At 33.2% G+C, this 24,663-nt stretch overlaps 1 protein-coding gene across 1 annotated transcript in view; it reads right to left on the bottom strand.

The window, feature by feature from the left end:
- The window catches only part of LOC125075061 (scavenger receptor class B member 1), a 130,070-nt gene extending 105,683 nt beyond the window's left edge, over positions 1-24,387 (bottom strand). The window contains exon 1 of the mRNA XM_047686635.1: positions 24,210-24,387. The gene's annotated coding sequence lies outside the window, so the exon portion shown is untranslated. The remainder of the gene's footprint in view (positions 1-24,209) is intronic.
- Between the last annotated feature and the right edge of the window lie 276 nt (positions 24,388-24,663).

The raw sequence follows: 24,663 nt of genomic DNA, 5'->3' as shown, positions 1-24,663 counted from the left end.
TTACATCGTCTGGAGCCAATACTAGGTGAAGAATCAGGTCTTGCTTACCAAAAAAGAGCATCGTCATCGGAAATAATTGTTAAATTTAACCTTCTTAGAATAAAATGCAGTTATTCTTTTGCCTTTGTAAGATTTGACCAAAACAAATCGGCATTGTTTGGTGGACTTGCAATTGGGCCACTCGATGATATTCCCACAGACATTTGACCTAAGACCTAAAACCACGGGAAGAGAGATGTGATATCCCTTATGCTTGAAACTACACTAGCTTCCGCAACACAACATACAGAACACTAAGTATTGCTGTTTTTAGAAAATCTGATGAGTGTGTTGTACCCGAGAGAGCCGAGATGGCTCAGTGATTAGAACGCGTGCATAACCTATGATTTCGCGTTCAAACCCAAGCAAGCACCACTGAATTTTCATGTGCTTAATTTGTGTTTATAATTCATCTCGTGCTCAGCGGTGAAGGAAAACATCGTGATGAAACCTGCATGTGTCTAATTTCAACGAAATTCTGCCACATGTGTAATCCACCAACCCGCATTTGAGCAGCGCGCTAGAATATGCTCCAAAACTTCTCCTCAAAGGGAGAGGAGGCCTTAGCCCAGCAGTTAGAAATTTACAGGCTAATGTAATGTAAAAATGTGTTGTATCTATCCAGACAGACTGGTACAGAGCCCTATACTACTCCTTCACATTAATACTTTTGAAGCGTCAATAGTGCTATGATTTATGTCCGTTTTTCAGGATTAAGCCTGACCCCTTGGGCGAATGTCGTCTCCACTAACACAAGTGATAAGCTTAAAAGGAGGGGTAACTAGGAATATTAGTAATTTCTTTATTAATTTGGGCCATTGCTCTTATTATTTATAAAAAAAAAACTATTAGCCAAGGACTATCTAAAGATCTGTTCATTGACTGTGTGACAAGTATAACTCCATTCACCAAAAAAAAAAGACAAAAGTTTTATGAAACTGGTTGCAATCCAAACAAGCATTCAGTGAACTAGTCTAGTCAGACTTCGGAAAGTAATTTACCTTCCTGGGGTATTATATTTGTTATATTAAGTCAATCAATAAATTTAAATGTCATGTCAAAAAAAAAAACAAATTTTCTTAATAATCGGTAAATTATTTTTAAAATAATATGAAGGACAAATAATGAGTTTAATTTATTTAAGTAATACTATACATAAACTTGAAGTCGAGCTTCATATACAATCCTCAAATGTAGGTTCAAAGGTTCCAAGGAAGCTTTAGCCCAGCAGTGGGCATATTGAACGGTTGTTACTTAACTTTTTTTATGATAGAGCAGGCTACCTGATGGTAAGTGGTCACCATCGCCCATAGACAATGGCGCTGTAAGAATCGTCTCTGATTACGTCGCCAATGCATTATCGACCTTGGAAACTAAGATGTTAAGTTCTTTGTGGCTGAAGTTACACTGGCTCACTGACTCTTCAAACTGGAACACAACAATACTGAGTAATAGTTTGGAGATAGAATATCTGATGAGTGGGTAGTACTTACCCAGACGGGCTTGCACAAAGTAACTTTTACTCAACTAGGTATATCACAAATTTAGCACGAGATTCAGAGCAGGATACTATTAGTTACATTAAATATATTTAGTATTTAAACGGACGATTGTTTCTTCAGATTTCAAACTCTTCATGACCTATAAATAAGGTCAAGGTCAAATAATAAAGATGACAGGTGTGATGAAGTTATTTCTTTCGTGTATTAAGATATTTTCGGTAGCAAATCGACGTCGAAGAGTTCGCGTTGTGATTTGTACTGTCCTGATATTTCGGATATATAGATAGGTATACAGGGTTATTGGTAATTCGATGAATTCCCGTTAGGAGGTGACAGGGGTGACTATTTGCGATAATCTTAACCAGTAAATAAATTCCTAGTTGTTATACATTTTTGGAGAGCCAAGAAAACGTTTATGTTTTTAAAATAATCTGCAGGACAAGTTTCAAAACGTTTTTTTTTTTAAAGTAATTTTTGTGGAAAATAAATCAAAAAAATATTGAAATAAATATCGTTTTCCGTCTCGCATTTTTAAATTTGGACCGATAATTATTGTTTTTATATCGGCAAATAAACAGTGTTTATTCGTTGTTATAAATCAGAAGAAAAAAATCAATTTTAAATGATACTTTTTATAAAGGGCTTCTTTAAAGGGTACCTATCACCTCCTAACGGGAATACGTCGAATTACCATTAACCCTGTATATTTTAATTTTTGTTAAAGCGTAATTTATTTCGGTATACTGTACATTAATTATTTTTCATTCAAACTTTTTAAATAGTTTACAAATAGTAATAGTGCGAAATGCTTCATTAAAAGTATAACACCTCGCCTTATTGCGTCTACTAGACAGGAGGGCTGGTTCGTTTTTTGCCCAGAGGATTCAACGGGGAAATGCTGCTAGCATTCTTGTCACTATTCCACGCGGTACTTTATACAGTAACTATTTATAATTTATATTTGCATATATTTAAGGACTTAGTGTTAATAATTCTTATAATTAAATATAAATAAATAAATATTGGACAACATCACATACATTACTCTGATCCCAATGTAAGTAGCTAAAGCACTTGTGTTATGGATAATCAGAAGTAACGACGGTACGACAAACACCCAGACCCAAGACAACATAGAAAACTCATTTCATTCAAAAGTTCATTAACTTTTTCTACATCGAATCAAACCCAGGACTTCGGAGTGGCGTACCCATGAAAACCGGTGTACGCAGTACTCGACCACGAAGGTCGTCATACAAATATATTAGTTGATATATATATATATATATATATATTTGGTATTATATATAGTCGGTATATGGGACGAGCCGAGATGGCTAGAACGCGTGCATCTTAACCGATGATTTCGGGTTCAAACCCAGGCAGTCACCACTGAATTTTCATGTGCTTAATTTATGTTTATAATTCATCTCGTGCTCGGCGGTGAAGGAAAACCTCGTGAGGAAACCTGCATGTGTCTAATTTCAACGAAATTCTGCCACATGTGTATTCCGCCAACCCGCATTGGAGCAGCGTGGTGGAATATGCTCCAAATCTTCTCCTCAAAGGGAGAGGAGGCCAGCAGCGGGAAATTTACAGGCTGCTAATGCTAAAATAAATATCTGACGAGAAGATTTTTCGTAGCTTCCCGAACTCTGCCCAGCCGAGTTGGAATCGACGGTTGACGTCGAATATATTATTTTTCGCTATATATTACGTATTAAATCACAGACACAATGAAATTAATTAACAACGATTAAAAATAATTACATGACATGAAAAATTAAACATTAAAAAAACGCAATAAAAAAATTAGCTTCAATAATGAGAGAGAGACAAAGAAAAAAAGAAAGAGATGGAATGATCACTCTTTAGTACGCCGCGTAAAATCTTTCTCCCGTCGAATTGCTATTAAGATAAAAACTTTAAGCATCTTAATTCTAAGAATTTCAAGTTGTGGATGTTATCACAACCACGTCTGTATAAGTGATTACACGGTATCTGTGATAATAACGCGAGCGTGTGTGTGTGCGTGTGTCACATGGTCTTGGTCGTACCAAGTGAAAGCGACCGCGACAGGTAATCATTTGTAAAGCTACGTCAACACCTGCGCCAAGCGACTGTTACGACCTTTCTCGCCTCGATTGATATTAGTTGTTTTTATAAAATTAACGTTGTCTCGTAAAAAACCTGATTTAACCTCTAAAATATATTATCATGTTCAATGTCAAGTATCAAAATTATTTATTGTGACAATATTAAAATAAAAGTAATATATTTTATTTACATACCAATATCAAGAGAATTAAAACAAAATCGTAATGTTCCTTGTTTAAGTAAACTAACTTGATAGGACTTTGGCAAATCCGTCAGGTTAAGTACCACCCACTCATCAGATATCCTACCACTAAACAACAGGTTTCAAGGGTGAGTGAGTCAGTGTTTCCAAGGTCGGTGGCACATGGAGATGTAAGCCTTGGTTATTATTTCTTACAGTCGTTGTGCCAACAAAAACGACAAATTATTTATGATTCAGAAATAGAATTTTCAAAACAGATAAATTTCGCGCCAAAAAGTAAACCAATCCTCGGTGACAGGCGATCGCGCGCTTTTTTTTTAATACGCTACAAGGTTTCGATGAATTCGGCGGTAAAAATAGGGTAAATAAACTTGGATAGTCTTCAAATACAATCAAATTAAATACTCAATATTGTACACCAATAAACACACACTTTCACATTCAAGAAAGATGTACAAGACGAAACCCTTCCAGCCAACCTTAAGGTAAATGAAACAGAGATAAAAAAAATTACATTAAGCAATTTAAAGCAAGTAATGTCAGATTACAATATAACACAAACCCCTCCTATTTCCCCCGCTTATATTTGTGATTTCCATAAATCTTTTCGAGGCGGATACTTTAAGAAATAAATATAAGTTCTAATTTCAGCTTTAAAGATGTTTTTTTGGCTGTTGGTTGATATTTTGTTAAAGGAAACGATTTTATAAGATTTTAAATGATCTGTGAAGTTTTAATGATATACACTATGAGAAATTGAAAGCTAGGTGTAAACAGCGTTAGCTCTCGCATTTTTTTTATATAAATTAAGGATATATAATTAACATAGACATTCAAATTTCTATTGACATACTTTCCGTTATAAATCAATCATAGCACTTTTGCCGGATTAATAAAAAAAAAAAACTGTCAAATTTCTTCATTATTCCATTTCGAATCATAACATTCTAAATTTGAAATTTGAGAAAATATTTTTATTCGGGTATTTATTCCGTACAATATTAAATGAATTATACAATTATGAGTGTTTTTTCCCCATATGAAGTTGGGACTATGTGGGACTCAACGCCACGGTTTGAGCTAGAATACCCTCTAAGATTTGCGGTACCCACTCCGTCACTTCGGATGGCCCACCTTTGCGGATATTCATTACCTAAGAGGGTGGCAATGGTACGATAAACCCACCTAGCCCTAGCGACATATAAGAGGAGGGGGGAAAGAGCTTATAAAGCCGCTTGTCTGTACAACATGTATGCATATTTTATGACGATCGATTGAGTAGTTAAAATGTAACAAACAAACAAACTCACTTAGCATCTTTAATATTAATTAAGTTCGTATTAAGTTTATGATACTATTGACATGATAGTGTTTTCTGCTTATGAAATTTTCTCATACCATCCATGCCCTACCGTCGTAAGTACAGAACCAGTTGTGGCGTGTTACGTCACTTTACCTAGTGACACACAGATAGAACGGCTAGGGCTGTCACATTATTGTTACCACGTATTTATAAACTCAATTTTCGCAATCTGTTAAGTTGGGATTTTAAATTTTTGGGAAAAGGAAGGTTGTGTTGATATTGACCTGGTAGCTTAGGCTGAACTCCAAGTTTCTTGGTTCAATTCCTATTTCGAGCTATTAAATTGTAAATGTTAGCAGGTTTTCTGACAACAGTAGAAGCATGAAGTTTGGAAGTTAGGAGTCCCAGACATGGGCAACTCCATACAGCACGTAAAGCTGTTGCTTTTGCATCTAAACTCTCTCTGTCATGCTGGATTGCCATCAGATACTGATACTGTGAAAAAAACAATATCTTCAGCCTCATAACAAAATATTGAAAGGGACACTTATAAGCAATAAAATAGCTTCCAGGATCAATCATTTCAATGTACGACTGATTCTGAATGTAGATTATAATGAGAAGAACCGACTGGAAACATAGTAGTCACTTTTTTCAAATTGAATTACATATTTATTTTAAGTGTTTAAAATGTGTAACGCAGAATGTTGCAATATACAAAAAAAAAAATTATAGCATGATATTTTTTATGGCAAGTAACATAAATTGTCCAGGAATCATTATATGTATTACCAATACGGATATTTGTTTAAATATTTCTCCTTATTATAAAATTATTTTTTAATTAATAACAATAATTGCCAGTAACAAAAAAAGGGTTATTAAATACAAAAAACTCGTAGTCAACAACCCTGACCGAGATATACATTTCCTAGTGTTATATATTGCATCATTATTTTCTAACGAAAAAGGTGTTATTTTAGAAATCTACTCGGGATCTTATATTGTACTTGATATCAGTCGGGGGTCAATTTATAAAAACTAGTTTTAAGGCCTAGCTGAAAACATGTACCTTTTTTACTTTGGTTAACAATTGGGGAAGACTAACATATATATGAGGCATATTATATTGCACTGGTGAGTGCAACTTTAAGTGTTTACTCATTATCATACGACAGGCCAAGACAACCGGGAAGAGTTCAGACGCAAGACCAAAGGCTTCACGTGCACTACAATTTCCAAACACCAGGCTTCGACGACAATTTCTTGCCGGGCCAAATATTTTTTTCAGCTTAAAACAGGACTTCGAGAGTATCTTATAACCTAACAAATGTAAATTTATATTTATTAATATCTTCGTTATGTCCAGTTCGTTTAGTTCAACTCTTACAAGCTGAATTGGATCAATTTATTTTATGCTATGAGTTAAAAAATGTTCGTTCAATCCCGATTATGATGCACATTTTTGATAAGCAAGACCTGTTTGGTTTTACATGTAGTTTACTATTTTAGCCTACTTAGTGGTAGGGCTTTGTGCAAGACCGTCTGGGTAGCTACCACCCACGCATCAGATATTCTAACACCAAACAGTACCCAGTATTGTTGTGTTCCGATTTGAAGGATGAATGAGCCAGTGTCACTACAGACACAAGGGACATACCTTAGTTTTCAAGTTCGATGGCGCATTGTAGATGTAAGGAATGGTTGAATATTTCTTACAATGCCATTGTCTATGGGCGGTGGTGACCACTTACCATCAGGTGGCACATTTGCTCGTACGCCTACCTATATTATAAATATATATCTATATATATAAATCTTTGAATGCGAACACACTAAAAATAAGACAACGCAACAACGCGAATGATTTTTTTTTTTTTATTGCTTGTGACTTTAAGTGACAGATCGAGTACCGTTTCTACAACCTTAGTTCATTATATATAATTGATAAATACGGTTGCGTAACTTATTTCTAAACTGGGTATAACCTAAACCTTGAAGTTAATACAGAACAGAGATTACTAGAATTGGAATTGAGCGTTTAAATAAACAACCTTGCGATCTTGAATCTTAAACGATTGTCGTAGAGTTTTATATTGTAGTATTTTTATTGAATATATAAACTCGTATAGAAATGTGTGTTATTAATCAATATATTTTTAATTTAAGATTTTAAATTAAATGTTAAAAACATTAGCAGAATTTTATGACTGCGGAGTCGGAAAATTAGTGCTATTATTTTAAATCAATTAGCAAAATTAAAAATATTTGCGTAATTTTATACCTTGCCTTTTAGGACCTCCGTGGTCGTGTAGTGTGTACACCGGTTTTCATGGGTACGTTCGAGGTCTTAAGTTCGATTCCCGGCTGAGTCAATGTAGAAAAAGTTAATTAATTTTCTATGTTGTCTTGGGTCTGGTTGTTTGTGGTACCGTCGTTACTTCTGATTTCCATAACACAATTGCTTTAGCTACTTACATTGGGATCAGAGTAATGGTGTTGTCCAACTCAATTCACTCAGTCACACCTCTTAAGTGTAGAAAGAAAGCACTTTTATTATCTGTAGCGTAATTGTAACCAAAGTAATATGCCGTATGACATATATTTGACATTGCGGAGATGAATTTGCTTTAAAGTGACTTCCAAATTTCATTTAAAGTGATTTCTAACGACCTTAGATTCTAGATTCGGTTAAATTAAGATCATTACTGTATGATTTTGACTTGATTTCTTACGTCACGTAGGTGACAAATTTGAGAATGAGTTTATCACTCAAAAGTCCACTGCATTGAACGAATGAACGACGCCGATTGTAAATATTCAAATTTTTGGTAAACTTGTCAATCATTTCACAATCAAAATGTTTGTTTTTAATTTTTTTTTTTTTCGAAACAACTTCATTCTCCAGGCGACGTTTTCCGATCTTTCCCCTTCTCTCCATGTGACCTTTGCAACCATTCTATTTCTCTCTGTGTCTTTATTTTATATACGATTTAATTTAAGGCTATTGTTTAAATTCACACGGGATAAACAACATGTTACGGGAGTTACTTGATGGTAGGGTGCTGTGCAAGCCTGCCCTGGAAGATACCACCACTCATCAGATATTCTACCACCAAACAGCAGTATTCAGTATTGTTGTGTTCCGGTTTGAACGGTGAGTGAGCTAGTGTAACTACAGGCACAAGGGACATAACAGTTTAGGCGATGTAAGGTAATGGTTAATATTTCTTACAGCGCCATTGTTTGTGAGTGTTGCTGACCATTTACTATCATATTCTTTGTGTCTAACATTTAGTACATAATAAATATCGAAAGGAACTTAATCCAACCGGGAGTCACATTTCTCTCGTTTTTTTTTACTCCAATCGCCCAGAGCTTGAAACCTTTAAAGATAAAGGATACCACTTCCAATTTATTAAATTCTAAGATTGTAACAATAATAACAATCCTTAGTTCGTCACGCAAAGATGTGTCATTCATTGGTTGCGATAAATGAATGATTATCATTTGTAGATTTTATCGTCAAATGGAAATGTTTACCTTCGTTGAGCTGAGGTGGTCGAGTGGCTAAAACACGTGAATCGTAAGTTTGCCTGTTTAAAACTCGACGGACTATTGTTCGTTTGCTTAATTTGTGTGAAAAAGATGATGACATTTTGCCATTTAAGCAGCGTGATTTAAATAAGCTATAAACAGTTTCTTTAATAGAAGAGAACCTATCCCAGTAATGTGATTGTTACTTGCTTTTGCTGACTCCACTTTGCAAGTTATAGTACAATAAACTTCGAAGATATCAAACAGTATAAGCGCACTTGTAACCACGTTTTTCCATTGTTTCGTTTAAGATCACTGCTCCGACTTTGTAGCTTGAAAATATAGCTAATAATTTGGCTATCTAACACAACTAACTAAATATTTTTCAAAACCGATTCGAGGATCTGTAGTGCAGACCAAGATAGGAGTAATCACAGGAAATCGTGAACCAATTTAAAAAAAAAACTCAGGATTCTGTGTACAATCGTGCGAAGCCAGGGCGGGTCGCTAGTTCATAAACTTTTTTATTTTACGCACCATACTTATCTTGTCTATGTTTCAAGTAAATAATGTTTCTGGAACAGATTAGTACTTGTTGTCTTTTCCAATTGAAAAAATATAAACAAACCTTAAAATTACATACTCCATACGATTTGCTATCTTAGTTCTTGATTAATATAGAGTTTAATTTTATTAAAATCAATTCGATATTCAAATTGCTGTTTTTAAAAATATCTATATATTTACGAATCCATAACGAATACCGAATATTCAAGATCTCGACCAATGATATCGCGTAAATTCAATGTCAAAGTTATTTATCTGTTTTTAATGTTTTGTGATTGGAATGGACTTTTGATTCATTTGGATTTTCAACATTTGTACATAACATAACATATATCTAACAAAAGCCCTTTTTACATTTGGATGTGGGAAGACGGTAAGCAGACCTATCTTATAACTGTCAAAAGGTATTTTTTTATTGTATTGTCACTAAGTGTATCTGCTTTATTGACGAAATATTCACAAATTCCCCACCGGTATGAGCGTCCGTGTTGAGGTTGCTCTTCAAACCGGTACAACAATACTAATCATTGCTATATGGCAGTAGAATGTGTGGGTGGTACTCACCTGTGTCCACAAAGTGCTACCACACTTCATTTGGTGGTAGGGCTTTGTGCAAGCCCATCTGGGTAGGTACCACCCACTCATCAGGTATTCTACCGCCAAATAACAGTACTCTGTATTGTTGTGTTCCGATTAGAAGGGTGAGTCAGCCAGTGTAATCACAGGCACAAGGGACATTACATCTTAGTTCCCAAGGTTGGTGGAGCATAGGTGATGTAAGGAATGGTTAATATTTCCTACAGCGCCTTTTTCTATGGGCGGTGGTGACCACTAACCATCAGGTGGCCCATATGCTCATCCGCCAAACAACGTCATAAAAAAAATTAAAAAAACAAAATAAAAGCGACTGTGTTACACTCAAAATAACAAATTTTAAATAATAACATTTACTAATGTGGTAACGACTAAATTTTCTAAAGCCAATATTTCAAGATCTTGACCCGGTTTGAATATTGATTTGACTTATAGCTTATTGTGTCATGATTAGTATGTATCTGTTAATCCAAAACGGTGTAAAGTTTTGTTTGATTATTCGTATGTATTACCGTCTACTGAGGCCGCTTTGGCGAGGTTTGGAGTTTATCCATAATGCTGCTCCAATTCGTGGTGTATCCCGCATCCTTTCTCCTCAAAAGGGAGAAGATGTCCAGCAGTGGGACAATTACAGGCTGTTACTTTACATATTCATCCCGCATCAGTCCAGTGTTTAAAAAAAATGTTAATTTTAATTGAAGATAGTGGTTCAAGTCCGCACAAAATTTGATCCAAATTTTTATGTGCTTAATTTTTGTTTATAATATCTCGTGATCGCCACTCGGATGTGAAGGAAAACATAATCAGGAGGCTTGCGTCTTTCGTACGAAAATCTTCTACACCTATGTGTTCATGTGTGCACCAACCTGCTTTTGAGTAGGATGTTGAGAAGTTTTAGGCCAACGGACATTTGCGGTCATTTTGTTGCGTTTGCCAAGTTCCAAGTGTGATATCTATACTAACTGCGGATTTCTATTAATTCACAATTAGAGACGTGGAATTTGCAGACAGTTACTAACTTAAATCACTTCAATTAGATTCTGAAAATCGTCCGTGACTAGAGTTTTCATATGCAGAATATTCTGCTGAAAGTTTGCAATCCTGAAAGTCCGTGATCGAATGGATGGTATAACTTTGAAATAGCCGAGAATTTACGATAAGATCTTATGCGTCGTAGGAAAAAACTCTTCTTAGTGAGAAGATGTTCTTTTTTAATGCCTAAATAAAAAACCACTACACCAATATATTATCAGAGCATCTTATAGTATTTCGGAGAATGTGTCATTAATTTCATGAACTGGTTTTAATCCATGATGCGCTGTTACAGTGTTATGGTAACTGTTTTTCTGTAGTGTACCACGTGTTGTGAACGACTGTCACACGTCAGGAGCGGTCAGACTTTAGTTTAAATATTTTTGCTTGCTTTCCCCTGATCTTTGAGTATTGGCCCAGTTTGATGTGTGATTAGTATCTTTATACTTTGGGCAAACAAAATATGTATGAGTTGAGTGATTTTCGTGTTAACTCGTCAAGTGCAAACGATGTGAGCGATGACGTAAATAAATGTAAATTAAAAAGTCAACAAGTGTGGGGTAGATTCGCGACAGGTTCCGTACAATATTGTCTTTGATACTAACATATCCAAAAAAACGTGTCTTTCGTGAGTGTTTCAATCAAAAAATAAATATGTAGTGCAATAAATAAATACATAGATATTAGACGGAAATTTGATCACTACAATCTTACCCCGTTGTCGATCTTGCCCCAGTTCAGGGTGAGATTAAGATCTACTGCTTCAAGTGAAAAGGAACGTCAAATAATTAACGATATTTAATATAGTTTACAATATTTATATTATTCTTTAGGAATCGCCTTGGACTTATGGTATTCCAAACGAAATAGAAATAAGGATAAATAAAGCTTAGATTTTCGTATTTCATGCGATTTGCAAACATCTCAGCTATACTATGCACTAATAAAAGTTTCTGATTAATATATCTATTATATTTATAATAAAACACTATTACACTTAACTACAAATATCCACTTTATTACACTTCCAAAATTCCGATAACAGTTTCGTCGACATTCAAAACGCCATTTTTTTGCAAATCCATAGTGAATATCATAGATTAATCAAGCTCTCGACCAATGATATCGCATCAATTTGCTGTCAAATGTTATTTTTTGGCTTTTCTCCACTTGTGGTTGGAATAGTATATAATCTATCTCTGTGCCAAATTTCATCCAGATCCGTCCGGCCTTTCTGGTCTGATTGAGAAAGAAACGTCCATCCAAACTTTCGCATTTATAATAATATACTACCTAATGACATTTTCGCCTGCGTACCTCCATAGCGACTATAATATCCAGATCGACGCTCAACCGTGACAGTCTAACCTAACGTCAAATATACTGAAACGGTATATTAAATCGACGTCGCGTGGTAACATTGTCAAATTAGAATAAGCTTCAAATGTTCATAAAATATATTATCAGTATTTTTTTTTTTTTAATAGTACAAGGAAAATATTTTCTTAAGTACAGACTATAATATCAATTGCTTTATTGGATTTAATTTATTCTGAGTATTTTCCGCGTATAATTTTTCAATGATGTATTACGATAATATTGTATTTATTTATAAATACAATGAAATATTTTTCTTGATTATCTGTATCAGGATTTTTTTATGAATATCTGAGACTATTTGTCTTCGACTTTATTTTATAGACTTTAGACGTTCATGTTTTAGAGGTCGATCGACAGGGATGAGGCATTATAAGCAAGCAAAGCTTAAACTCCAAGGATAAATTTCTTCGTGTTTAAGCATGCTTCATAACAAGTTTTATCAAATTCGATTCAGTGCTTTGGCTGTGAAAGAGCATCAAACAGACGGACAGACATAGTTAAAATACAATATTAGTATAGATAAGAAACCAGGTGCCATGACAGTAAATAGCACCTTAGTCAGTACTTGATAGTAGAGAGGGCCTGACGTCATACTAGGGTGTATTTAATAAAATGTATTTTATTACCGCAATCTTATTGTTTTATTCCATATTAAATTTAATTATTGATTATCTTATAATTTAAATTACTTTAATGACCATAGATTTCGTGAGACACACCGTGACGGCTACTTTTTTTCTAGTGTTTTTGAACTTTAATGACAAAATAACTACCAGAAGTCGCTTAAACGGTATGCCCGTTAAAGAAAAATATAAATGTCGAGCGGATCCCTACAATTTTACACACAACGATACACGCTGATATCTTATTTAGCTCGTCTAAACTAATATTATAAATGCTCAAGTATTTCTGTCTGTCTGTAAAACGCAAGAAACAACAAGTATTACATAACGACAAAAATAAAAAAAAATAACATTTTCTGCTGACCATACACGTTTTAGTCAATGCGTCCTCTATGTACGAATTTTTTTTATACGAGACGAATTTACAAAGCTGGCTTTACTTTATAAAATTATTAGTTTCTGCCCGCAACTTAATTTTATCATATAACTTGCTGCATCTGTATGTCAGTCCTAAGCCAGCTCCAAGGCTCTATGACAAATATCATTATGATGTTGTTTAGGCAGGATGTAACACAAACAGATAGACAGTTTTGAACTTATAACATTAGTCAAATTCTTGTATTACTGATTCATTTACGGAGTCTTTAGTTTGAATTGTCCATACTTGTGAGTGAGCCAGTAATGGCAGGAAATTACATCAACCCAGGAACTGGACCAGGGATAACCTGTATTTCTTACAGTACAACTTTCTATAAGCGGTGGTGACCATTTAAAATCATGTGGTAGATGGCACGACATCCTAAAAACCTACCTGGTAAATTCAAAATATAACGTTTAGACTCTAATTTGTAACAAACAACTATACACTCGACTCACTATATTTGATTGGGCAAAAACGTTTTGTTAGTGTTAAAGAGAAAGTCACGTTCGTTTGCTTAAGACCATGTATTTATACTTTTCTTTTTGTCCTGGTTATTAATTCAGGGTAGAAAGTTCGATTCCTGTTCGAAGCCATAATTGCTAGCTTGGGTATGTATGACCCACTAAATAAATATATAATATTGCTAGAACGGTCAGAGGACTGTATAGGATATATAAGAGTGCAAGCAGATTTGTGCACAATCACAAATGCAATTATTCCTCCCTCTCATTATCCGAGTGGAAGGTAAATCGACAAGAAAGAAACCACTTCAGGTACAAGAATAATGCTTAGATGGGTTCTAAGCCAATGAACTGTGCCAAATTTCAATCACTGGCCTGCTGGTAAGATTATCTTTACAGCACAGCCCAAATACATAGGCAGGGATTTTAACCAAGAACATCTGAATCTACAGCCCCATAATACAACATCTTAATTCCAAAGGTTGGTGGAGTTTGATGATTTTAGGCTTGACTGTTATTACTGTGCCAATATCTATGGGTGGTACCACCATCAGAGTCTAACATCGGTTAGTTTAAAGAAAAATGGAAAAGGAGCAAGATAGCTGGAATTGAAACGACTGCCTCAAAACTCACATATAATTAGTTCATTTTTAAATTTGGAACGATTAGAAATTTCTCGACAAAAAAATACAATCGCCGGTCTTGTTTGATCTGGATGTTTTCTTTCCGGTTTGGTAAGTTTTTTCTATTGAACAAATGAACCTCTCACAAACAAACAACAAAGAAATAGAAGTTGACCTCTACGAAACTCTGACCTTTTCTACTTGAAAAAAAATATGGTCTTTCAAAAATTTTGTCCATTACGACACCAAAACGCCATATAAAAATAGAATCAACGAAAAACTCCAAATATATCTTTTTTTTTGCAAATGATACATACCAAATATTTATACGTAATTTAATTGTTTTACTGTCTGTCCATCAATTGTGCCAATCAATGTAAAATACGCGTTCACATACCAAAGAAAAATGATGATCATTACCTTATATTGATGAGACGGAGTTGATTTGTCCAACGTAATATTTTTGGAAGCTTTTGACGATGAACTGCTTTGACCGTTATATCCAAGATAAAATCGAAATAATAATAACATACCTTAATAAACTAGGCTCAAGTACTTTCAAATCAAGTTCCGAATTTTAATAATGATTGAATTAATTGTAGATTCAATTAAAAGGAAATTGCAAGATACTCAGTAGTTACTCCATTTCACCAATTCAATCGATCAATCGAATACAGTTCAATCGAGCATTGTCCTTTTAGACAATATTTGTGGTTAAAATTTGGGGCATTGCATCGCACTACCGCTGCTATTAATACGGCTTATTTTTACCAAATTTAATTTAATATTTTTCTATCTGCAAGCTGAAGCATTTACTGCCATATATGCGTACTGAAATTGATTATTTTTTGCGATTATGGTATAAGACCGTTTACCCTGATGAGAACATCATTCTGGGTTCAAAACCCTGGTTAGACCTATAAAAAGTGATTGGATTTGTCTGACGCACTTTAAGCTGTTGGACCTACGCCTGAACTCTTTCCGTTAGTATCAAATGTATATTTGCTGATAGTGAGAATGACAGAAAAGAACTGAATGAGCACGTTTGCACACACACACACACAAACATACAACAATAAAATGTCAGGCACATAAGCCTAGTATCGCTTGAGATTAGCCGTATAAGAATTGATAGGACACTATTACTCAATATTTGTAATAGTATTAATATTATAACTACCAATCAATGCATCATCTATTTTTAAAAGATACAAATTCGAACCAATAGGGTCGCTTAGATAGAAAAATGTTAACATATGTGTTAATCGTTTTTATATTATTGGTATAAAGAGATCACTGGGTTTTACGGTTCTTGTTTATGTGTATTTAAATATACACCTCGAGTGATATTATTTAAATAAATATTAGCTAATTTGAGGATTTAAATAAACATATACAGATCTACAAATCACGTGAAAAACTTTTTAAGGTATAATGGTCTTAGTTACATCGCGTGTGACCAAACTTAATTTAAATTGTTTAAATTATTTTGTGACACAAAAAAATATTATGTGGGATACTTAAAGTTATATCAACATTTTAAGAAACCGATACACAATTAAAGAAACTTTTTACGTTAGAAAAAGAAGCAAACTGTTATATAAAAAAAAAATGTTTGAGGATCACTTTAGAACTAATTTTTATTGCTTTAAAATAAGAATGATAAATATTTCCCGTTGCCGCGACGTGTGGTCAGCTCCAAATGATCTGTGATGGTGTTAAGATTCTCGTACTCTGCAATACTTAAATCTTAATCAAAAACTTAAATTGCGGGTTCAATGTTAGACGGTTTCATCTTGGGTTTGGCGGTGAATCAAAACGTTGTTGTTATGAAATAGAGTATTAATTTTTGTTACATATATAAACACCATTTTGATATTGAGAAAACAATTGTTATTAATTTAAAAAAAATGTATTAAGTATATAATTTAACAGGGTTACTGTTATTATGAAAATAGGTATTTTTTTTTAAACTTAATAGCTTTTATTAGTGATCTCGTGGGTTGGAATATTTCTGCGCAACAGGGTCCAAATATAATTCGCTAATAATAAAGAAAAAAAATATCGCAACAGTCAATGATCGAAAATTAATAACTTCAGCTTTAGAACTTAATATAAATCTTAACACTACAGGCGAATAAGTTTTTTTTCTCAATATGAAACCTGTTTAAGGTATTAATATCTGTACGAAACTGCAATTAATCTATGTTTTTTTATTGTTTTGTTCTAATCAATCAGTTATTAAAGTTTGGCAAATCGCGTCTATAAAACGCTTTGCACATAACATCAATACCGAAACATAATTATTTATAATCTGTGACAGACGTCAGATTTATTGGCGCGCTTTTAATTTAGACAAAGGTAAGAATTATTAATCCTTAAGTAACAACAGATAAAAAAAATATTTTTTTCAATCTTAATAGCATGGATAAATGTTCGGCTGTTTGTTACACAATTATGTTCGATTTAAAATAAAATTAATTATAGATTGCATTGTGAAATAGATCATGGCGGTATATTTTAGTAATTTCATTAAAATAATATATATTTTTATTTAAATCAAGCAAGTAAAAGAAGAAGGCCAGGTATATTTTGAACGAAATTCATGAGCTAAAAAATTACTGCAAAATTGAATCATTTTACTTTTATACGTCAGTTCCTAAGTGTGACCAATAATTAAAAACATACGCATAATAATTAATTTCACACCTTGTCTATCGATAGACATCGATATAGTGTAATTCTATTAAGTATTTAACCATGAAATGTTAATGTCCTGACAAGTGAACTTATAAAGAGGGTCAAATTAATCACTAGTTTAATTAACATAATTATGTAATTAATTTGCAAAAAGTAATAACTGAGTTTTTTGTATCTCGGTATTATTTTTGTAACGCGTGGTAACTTTAAATAATTTTTTTTATTGACAATTCAAAAATTGCTTTTGTTTTTATTTGTTGCTAGCAATGGCGGCTTAAACACATAGTGTGTACTTACAATTAACAATAATAAAACATACATTATTGGCTTTTTAAAAATATATATATGTATCCATTAGTATACCTTTAATTTAATATAATAAAATTATTTTTCGTTGTCATATCATTCAATTTCTTATTCAGGTAAATGAGTAAAAAAGACACGAATATATTGAAACAAATGTTGTCCTTTTCTTACACGAGCTACTATTGAAAAAGCGGAAGTCGAAAACCAAAAATTTAAATAAATTAACCATTCACTATTTCTGTCCCTCTCCCGCAACGGAGCTACCGTTAAGAGTGAAAGAGCGCGTAGATGTTGTTTAGCTTAGGTTAGTAAAAGTATGAAATAGTTGATTATAAGTTATTGCAACATTCGCCAGTGGGTCGTGTGTAATGCAATAACAGGCTGGTTGGTGGTCTGATTCTTAAAGTGTAATGGTCTTCGAACCTTATTATGGCGTTTCCGCTATAATCTTGTATGGGAAAACCGACTAATAACTCTGAACTGTACACTGAGTATAAAAAAATATTATATTATCTGAGATCTTTTTAAGATGATTTTTAATACGATTATATTAGCTTCACATGTATTTAAGAAAATCTTGGAATCTTAATTTGACCCACTTCCCGGTCTTCGATTGGGATGAAATTTTGCACACGCCCTGAGTTCTGATGACAATACATGACTAGCTAAGAAACGTCATTACAAATCCAATATGGCCTACCCAAGATGGCGGACTGGCTGTTTGAAATCCAACTCCATGATATGGATATCAAATGGAAGGGTTTGCTGTCAGGAATACGAAAAAAATAGTCACGTGACTTAAATCCAATATGGCGGACGACCAGATGGCGAACAGGCTATTTGAAATGCACCCCCATGATATGGGTATCAAATGAAAGGCTTTGCTGTCAGAAATACGAAAATAATAGTCACGTGCCGTAAATCCAACATGGCAGACATCCAAGATTATTATTTGAGGTTATACTTCATTTCGCGCGCTTAAAAAATTGATGCGAGTAATTTTTTCGATGCGCGCGCAGGTGATATAGATACTACACGGGGAAGTTGCTCGCTTGAGCGCCAATTGTCTGGTCGCTCGAAATAGAGAACTTAATTTATCACCTTATCTTATTTTACGTTTCTTTTATTACAAATTTTGAATGAATGTTTAAATTTGTGAGTATTATAAAAAGGAGATTTCCTTTATGGCATTGGTTGGTGGACGAGCATATGGGCCACCTGATGGTAAGTGATCACCACCGCCCATAGACAAAGGCGCTGTAAGAAATATTAACCATTCCTTACATCACCTATGCGCCACCAACCTTGGGAGCTAAGATGTTATGTCCCTCGTGCCTGTGATTACACTGGCTCACTCACCCTTCTAACCGGAACACAACAATGCAGAGTACTGTTATTTGGCGGTAGTATATCTGATGAGTGGGTGGTAGCTACCCAGAAGGATTTGCAAAAGGCCCTACCACCAAGTATAATATAATCTATAATAAATATAATAAAAGTAAATTATAATAATATTCTTATTATTGTCATGTAGATTATTAATGTTTATTGTGATTAATTGCAAATAGAACTTCACTGATGCGTACATGAGGTATTCCTTCTATTCTGTTAGTTCCGATCGACCTATGATTATTATATATACATAGTATCGCACTACAAAATAACTAAAACAAACGAATCAACTTTTTTTACGGCTTTTATTTGGGCCACAGGCACAGATTATTTCGCCAATGTCACGCGATGGAGAAGACACGATATTGATCGATACGGTCGAGATTACAGGCTTAATTTAATTTTGAAGGCATAATAGTAGTAGACGGAAACCCATAACCAAGACAATAATAATAATTAGATAAAAAATAATTGCTATTAAAACACATAAGAACAAACACAACGAGACAACATTATTATCTTGGTGTGCGTGACAGATACACGTCGTCTAACGTCAAACTACTTAACTAGTATGCGTGTATACATTTTTTCAACGCGTTATCAGCTTTGTCTAACTTAACGTATTAATAATCAAAAACGTCCAATGTCTAGACATTTAAATAATATAAACATAAATTATAATTATGACATAAGCCGTTTTTTTTTTTTGTAAAATTTTACAAGCGAAGATAACTTTACGCATTTTAAGTTTTTATTGCATATTACGATATACGATATATGAATATAATTAAAATTCTAAATCATTATATAATGATTGGCTCTCGAACTTGACCTGAATACTTCAAAAAAATATATTGCCCTAATGACTTGAACAGAACGATCACATAACAACAAATCTGAATAAATAATTTCAATATATATGTCGTTAAACTAATGTAATAATATTTTATAAAGATTTTGTTTAAAAAAATCTAGACGCCTAAACAGGATTCAGAAAATGGCGGCTAATTTTTATCAAAATTGACACGTACTCGTATCACGTGACCTATTTGGCGCCAATTGGCCTAGAAATTGAAACTGTAGTTGCATCTTTTGAATAAGGCCTCTCCTTATCAATATCCTTAAAAATAGCGTGGACTACCCGGTTGATTTGAATCTTTTCATAGACAACTTAGTATTAGTTGGTAGGTATTGGTTAATATCGTCTGGTTAGGTACAATCCAGTTATATATTCCGCCAAGCAGCAAAACTAAGGGTCGTCACACACGAGCCACCGGCCACAACCACAAAACGCCATCACCGACGTACTTCTTGTAGTTTTCGTAACTTTTAAATGGACTCGCCATTTGTAGCATGTGGCGGCCGAGGCTGGTGACTAGTGTGTGGCGACCCTTAGTATTCTTGAGTTTCTATTTATTTATTTATGTTTCAGTTGATGAGTGACACAATAACAGATAACATATCCGTTACCAAGGTTGGTGACTGGTGGTGGTGTTGGTCTATAGGCAGTGGTGACCACTTACCATCAAGAAGCGCATTTGCCCATCCTGCCATATAGTCCAAGAGCTAGTGAACCCTCCGAGTAACGGTCTTCCTGTAAGGTTATAAATTTGTACACTTATGATTTACAGCATGCTATGGGCAAGAGCCATGACCTGGCAGACGTCTGCCCTGCACTTCATCAGCCTCTTTACTTTTTAATTGTAAAATATATAAAAACTTGTTTCTGTTAGTTTAAAATTTTATTAGGATGTAGTTTGTTTTAGTTTACATCGAAAATAAATGTGTAAATCTGCGGTAAAAACGGGTATTCAAAAAATTATGATGATTATTTAATATTGATTCAACAAAATCGATGTTTCGCGTGTAACGAGATATTTTTAATATAATACTTTCACCCTTGGAAACCGGATTTTAAGTTATTTACAGATAATCAGAAATTGTATGTATGTGTATGTTAATCGTATATTAAATAACAACTGCACCCTTTAAATTGACTTTTTGCAAGCCATATGGGTACCCCCTACTCATCGGATATACATATATGCCATAAAAATGTAAAACGAACATTCTGTCAAAAACCCACTGCTGGACTAAGGTGGCAGGTTTCTTCACGATGTTTTCCTTCACCGCTGAGCACGAGATGACTTATAAACACGAATTAATCTTTATTTTACAAGCCTTTAACTAACCTTAATCAAGAATCGCTCCATTATTGAAAACCGTATGAAAATCCGTTCAGTACTTTTTCGGTGTCGTCTTCATACAGACAGACGCAGGGAGAGGATTTAATTTTACGATATGATATGATAAGTGCCGTGTTAGTAAACCGTAATTTCTAAAATGTCCAAAATAATTATGATGAACAAAGACGACCTTGTTACGGTTTTATTATTAGAGATTTAAAAAAAAAAAACTACGCGACAGTATATTGCATACAAGGATTGCAACACTTTTAAAATTCCACAACAAATTCCATTTAATGTATTAGTGAAATATTTACATTTCACTAACACATTACCCGTAAGTGTCCCATTGCTGGGATAAAGGCCTCCTCTCCTTTGAGGAGAAGGTTTGGAGCATATTCCACCACGCTGCTCCAATGCGGGTTGGCGGAATACACATGTGGCAGAATTTCGTTGAAATTAGACACATGCAGGTTTCCTCACGATGTTTTCCTTCACCGCCGAGCACGAGATGAATTATAAACACAAATTAAGCACATGAAATTTCAGTGGTGCCTGCCTGGGTTTGAACCCGAAATCATCGGTTAAGATGCACGCGTTCTAACCACTGGGCCATCTCGACTCATACACAAATATTTACACATTAATATTTAAAAAATCTAAATAAAAATAAACTTTATTCAAGTAGGCTTTTACAAGCACTTTTGAATCGTCATTTAACAAACTTTTTTAAGTAAAACTACCACAGGTTCGGAATGTAGATTCTACCGAATAGAACCGCCAAGAAACTCAGTACTAACATCTAATAATACAGTCATGTTAGGTAAATACAATTATATATGTATGTTATGTCTCCCGCCTGGAAGTCAACGAGCATTAACTCCACGCTTTTTTATCATCTATATAATCTTGTATCGAATAATATGCCATCTTTACCAATGTGTTTTTTACAATAGATTTGAATTTAAAAGACGGGCTGGCATAAGGGCTACTCACCTAGCACCATTAATGATCTTTTTTTTCTGGCAACATTTAACTTAAATATACATTATGTATAATACTAGTATCTATTTATAGTATAATTATTATTATTATTGCTTTAAATTGTAATTATTTTTTGTTGTGGCGTGAGAACAAATCTATGTAAATGTATTTTACGGCAAAGATTAATTACTACTCAACAAAACTTTTTCGTTTGCTGTTATTATATTTAAAAAGATTAATCTGTAAAGTTACAAAGTCGATAATGTTATACTGCTATGCCTGTGGAAGATCTCTCAATTGTTTCGGAATGACTGAGATGACACCTGTGTTTGCACGCACACCAATATATTGAACGCGTTCCCTAGTATTTAAAATGTACTATGACCGAAATTCGAACTCTTCGAAATGTAGTACAAATAAAAACTATTATTAAAAATCAAGACATCTAAATTCTTATATTTGATGCAAACCCGTCTTGGTAGGTACCACCCAATCTCATATCCTACCGTCAAACAGTAATACTGTGTATTATGTTCCGGTTCGAAGGCTGAATGACCCAGTAACTACAGGCACAAAGGACCTAACTCTTTAGTTTCCGAAATTTGTGAGGGATGTTAATATTTGGGTGGTACCACGTACCATAAGATACCATTAGCCTTAGTGAACACAGATGTTATTACACATGAACACACTGTTATTAACGCGAATAAATAATAAAACCGTACTAATTACTTGTAAATTTATGAAAATACCGGTAAAATTTTACCTTGAATTAAGAATTAGAAAACAAACCAATAACACAGTTTCTGCTCATTATTTTTTTTTTTTAAATGAATTATTTAAAATGTGAATGAATCTTGAAATAAAACTAGTTTTTTTTAACGGATTTAATCGCGTATATTAATTATTTTATTTTAACATCCCGACGTTTCGAGCACTTTGCAGTGTTCGTGGTCACGGGCAGACTTGAATCTTGTTTTCTATTTGTAAAAATGAAAGCATTTTTTATCTGTCTTATAGACTCTTTATTAGAAATCTATTCTAATTTCAAATTTTAGTATGTTGAAATATTTTTAGGTTAGTGTAACGAAATTATTAAGATATCTCCAACTAATAAATATTAATAATATTTTAACAAAAAATATAATCTTTTAAGAATTCATAAATGTAATTTCGTTAGCTTTATTTGTTTATACGTACAGATGAAATAAAAATATACTTTGTCATAATAAAAAAAAAAAAAAACTGTTGCTCTTTGTCATACATCTTAAACTTTAGTTTTTTAATAACAATGTTAATTAACAAATAACCTTTCGTAGTTCAATGTAGGTTTAGTTTGTTTTTATAATTAAATCAAATTTATTATAATTTAATAATTTTTATAACTTTTCAATTTAACATTTTTATTTTTAATCTGTTATACTTTTACTGTGTATATATAAATGGAATAAAATGTGCAAATATTTTATTGAATAAAAAATAAACAGGACCTAGTAATAATATTAATCAATTATGTAATTACAATAAAATAAAGTCAGTTGAAGTAATATATTTTTGTAATTGACAAAATACATATTTTAAAAAATCGAATACGTAATTTTTTATTTTTATAAATGACATAAATTGACGAATTGATTAATTTTATTAATTAATTTAATAAGTAATTTTATAATTTATTCGTTTATATTTTTTTTTTTTAATTTGCATACTGAAATAAATCGTACATAAGCCACGAAAATAAAAAAAAAAAAGAAACTATTCACGACAAGTATAACAAAATAGTGAATAACATCAGAGATATGACATTTACAAAATGCACTGGCCGCAGCCTCCGTATCTTGAGATCACTTTCGACTGTCCTACTAGCCTACATACAATATCCCCACTGGACAGAGAAAGCTTAGCAAAAACCGATAATGACATAATATAGCAATCATTGTGTATAATAAAATAAGATGAGAGAGAAAGATATATAACAAAACTTTTTGGTAATATTTTTCAACTGTCAAATGTTTTTTTTTTTGTATTATGTCTTAAGACTCTTTTCATTCGTTATTTGTAACTGTTGCGGTTTTGAAAAAAAAAAAAGTTAGTATGCTTAGAATCATTATTCATTAAAGATTAAATCTGAAAGTTTCTGTTAATTAAATTACAACGAAACTATTTAATTTTTATTTAACAGTTTGTGAAATTTAATTATAATTATATTTGTACATAAATCAATAAATAATATTACGATATTTAAAAAAAAATTACGTACCTAAATAAATGAAGAAAAACTGTCCAAAAAAAAAATTCCAATTTTTAAATCACTATCACATTTCAAAACGGCACTTGAAAAAAAAAAATCACTGTCAAAAAAGCGCGCGAAAGGTTTCCGATGCTTTTTTTTAATTTCGATGCATTTTCTGCACATGCGCGAGACGTTAAAACCATTCGGCCCGAAACGGCCAACTGCGTGTAACGCGATTGCCTGAATCAGTCTTTAGTTATAACTCGGCTTGCGCGTTTCGTATACAATTGTAAACAATGACATTTCTTTCCATTTTGAATCTTAAAACACTTACCAATAAGCGTTTCATTTGCACGAAATGTTTCTATCATGTAAATTAAATTTAAAGTAGCCGGTGGCTTTCGAAAAAGTGGAACTGCTTATCATAGATACGGATATAGAAATATTTTTTAGCTTTATTATACCTGTTTAAATTTCTTAA

Source organism: Vanessa atalanta, chromosome 29, assembly GCF_905147765.1.
Source record: "Vanessa atalanta chromosome 29, ilVanAtal1.2, whole genome shotgun sequence".
NCBI lineage: Eukaryota > Metazoa > Arthropoda > Insecta > Lepidoptera > Nymphalidae > Vanessa > Vanessa atalanta.
Note: the sequence above shows the minus strand (reverse complement) of the source record. Positions and strands in the feature narration are given on the sequence as shown.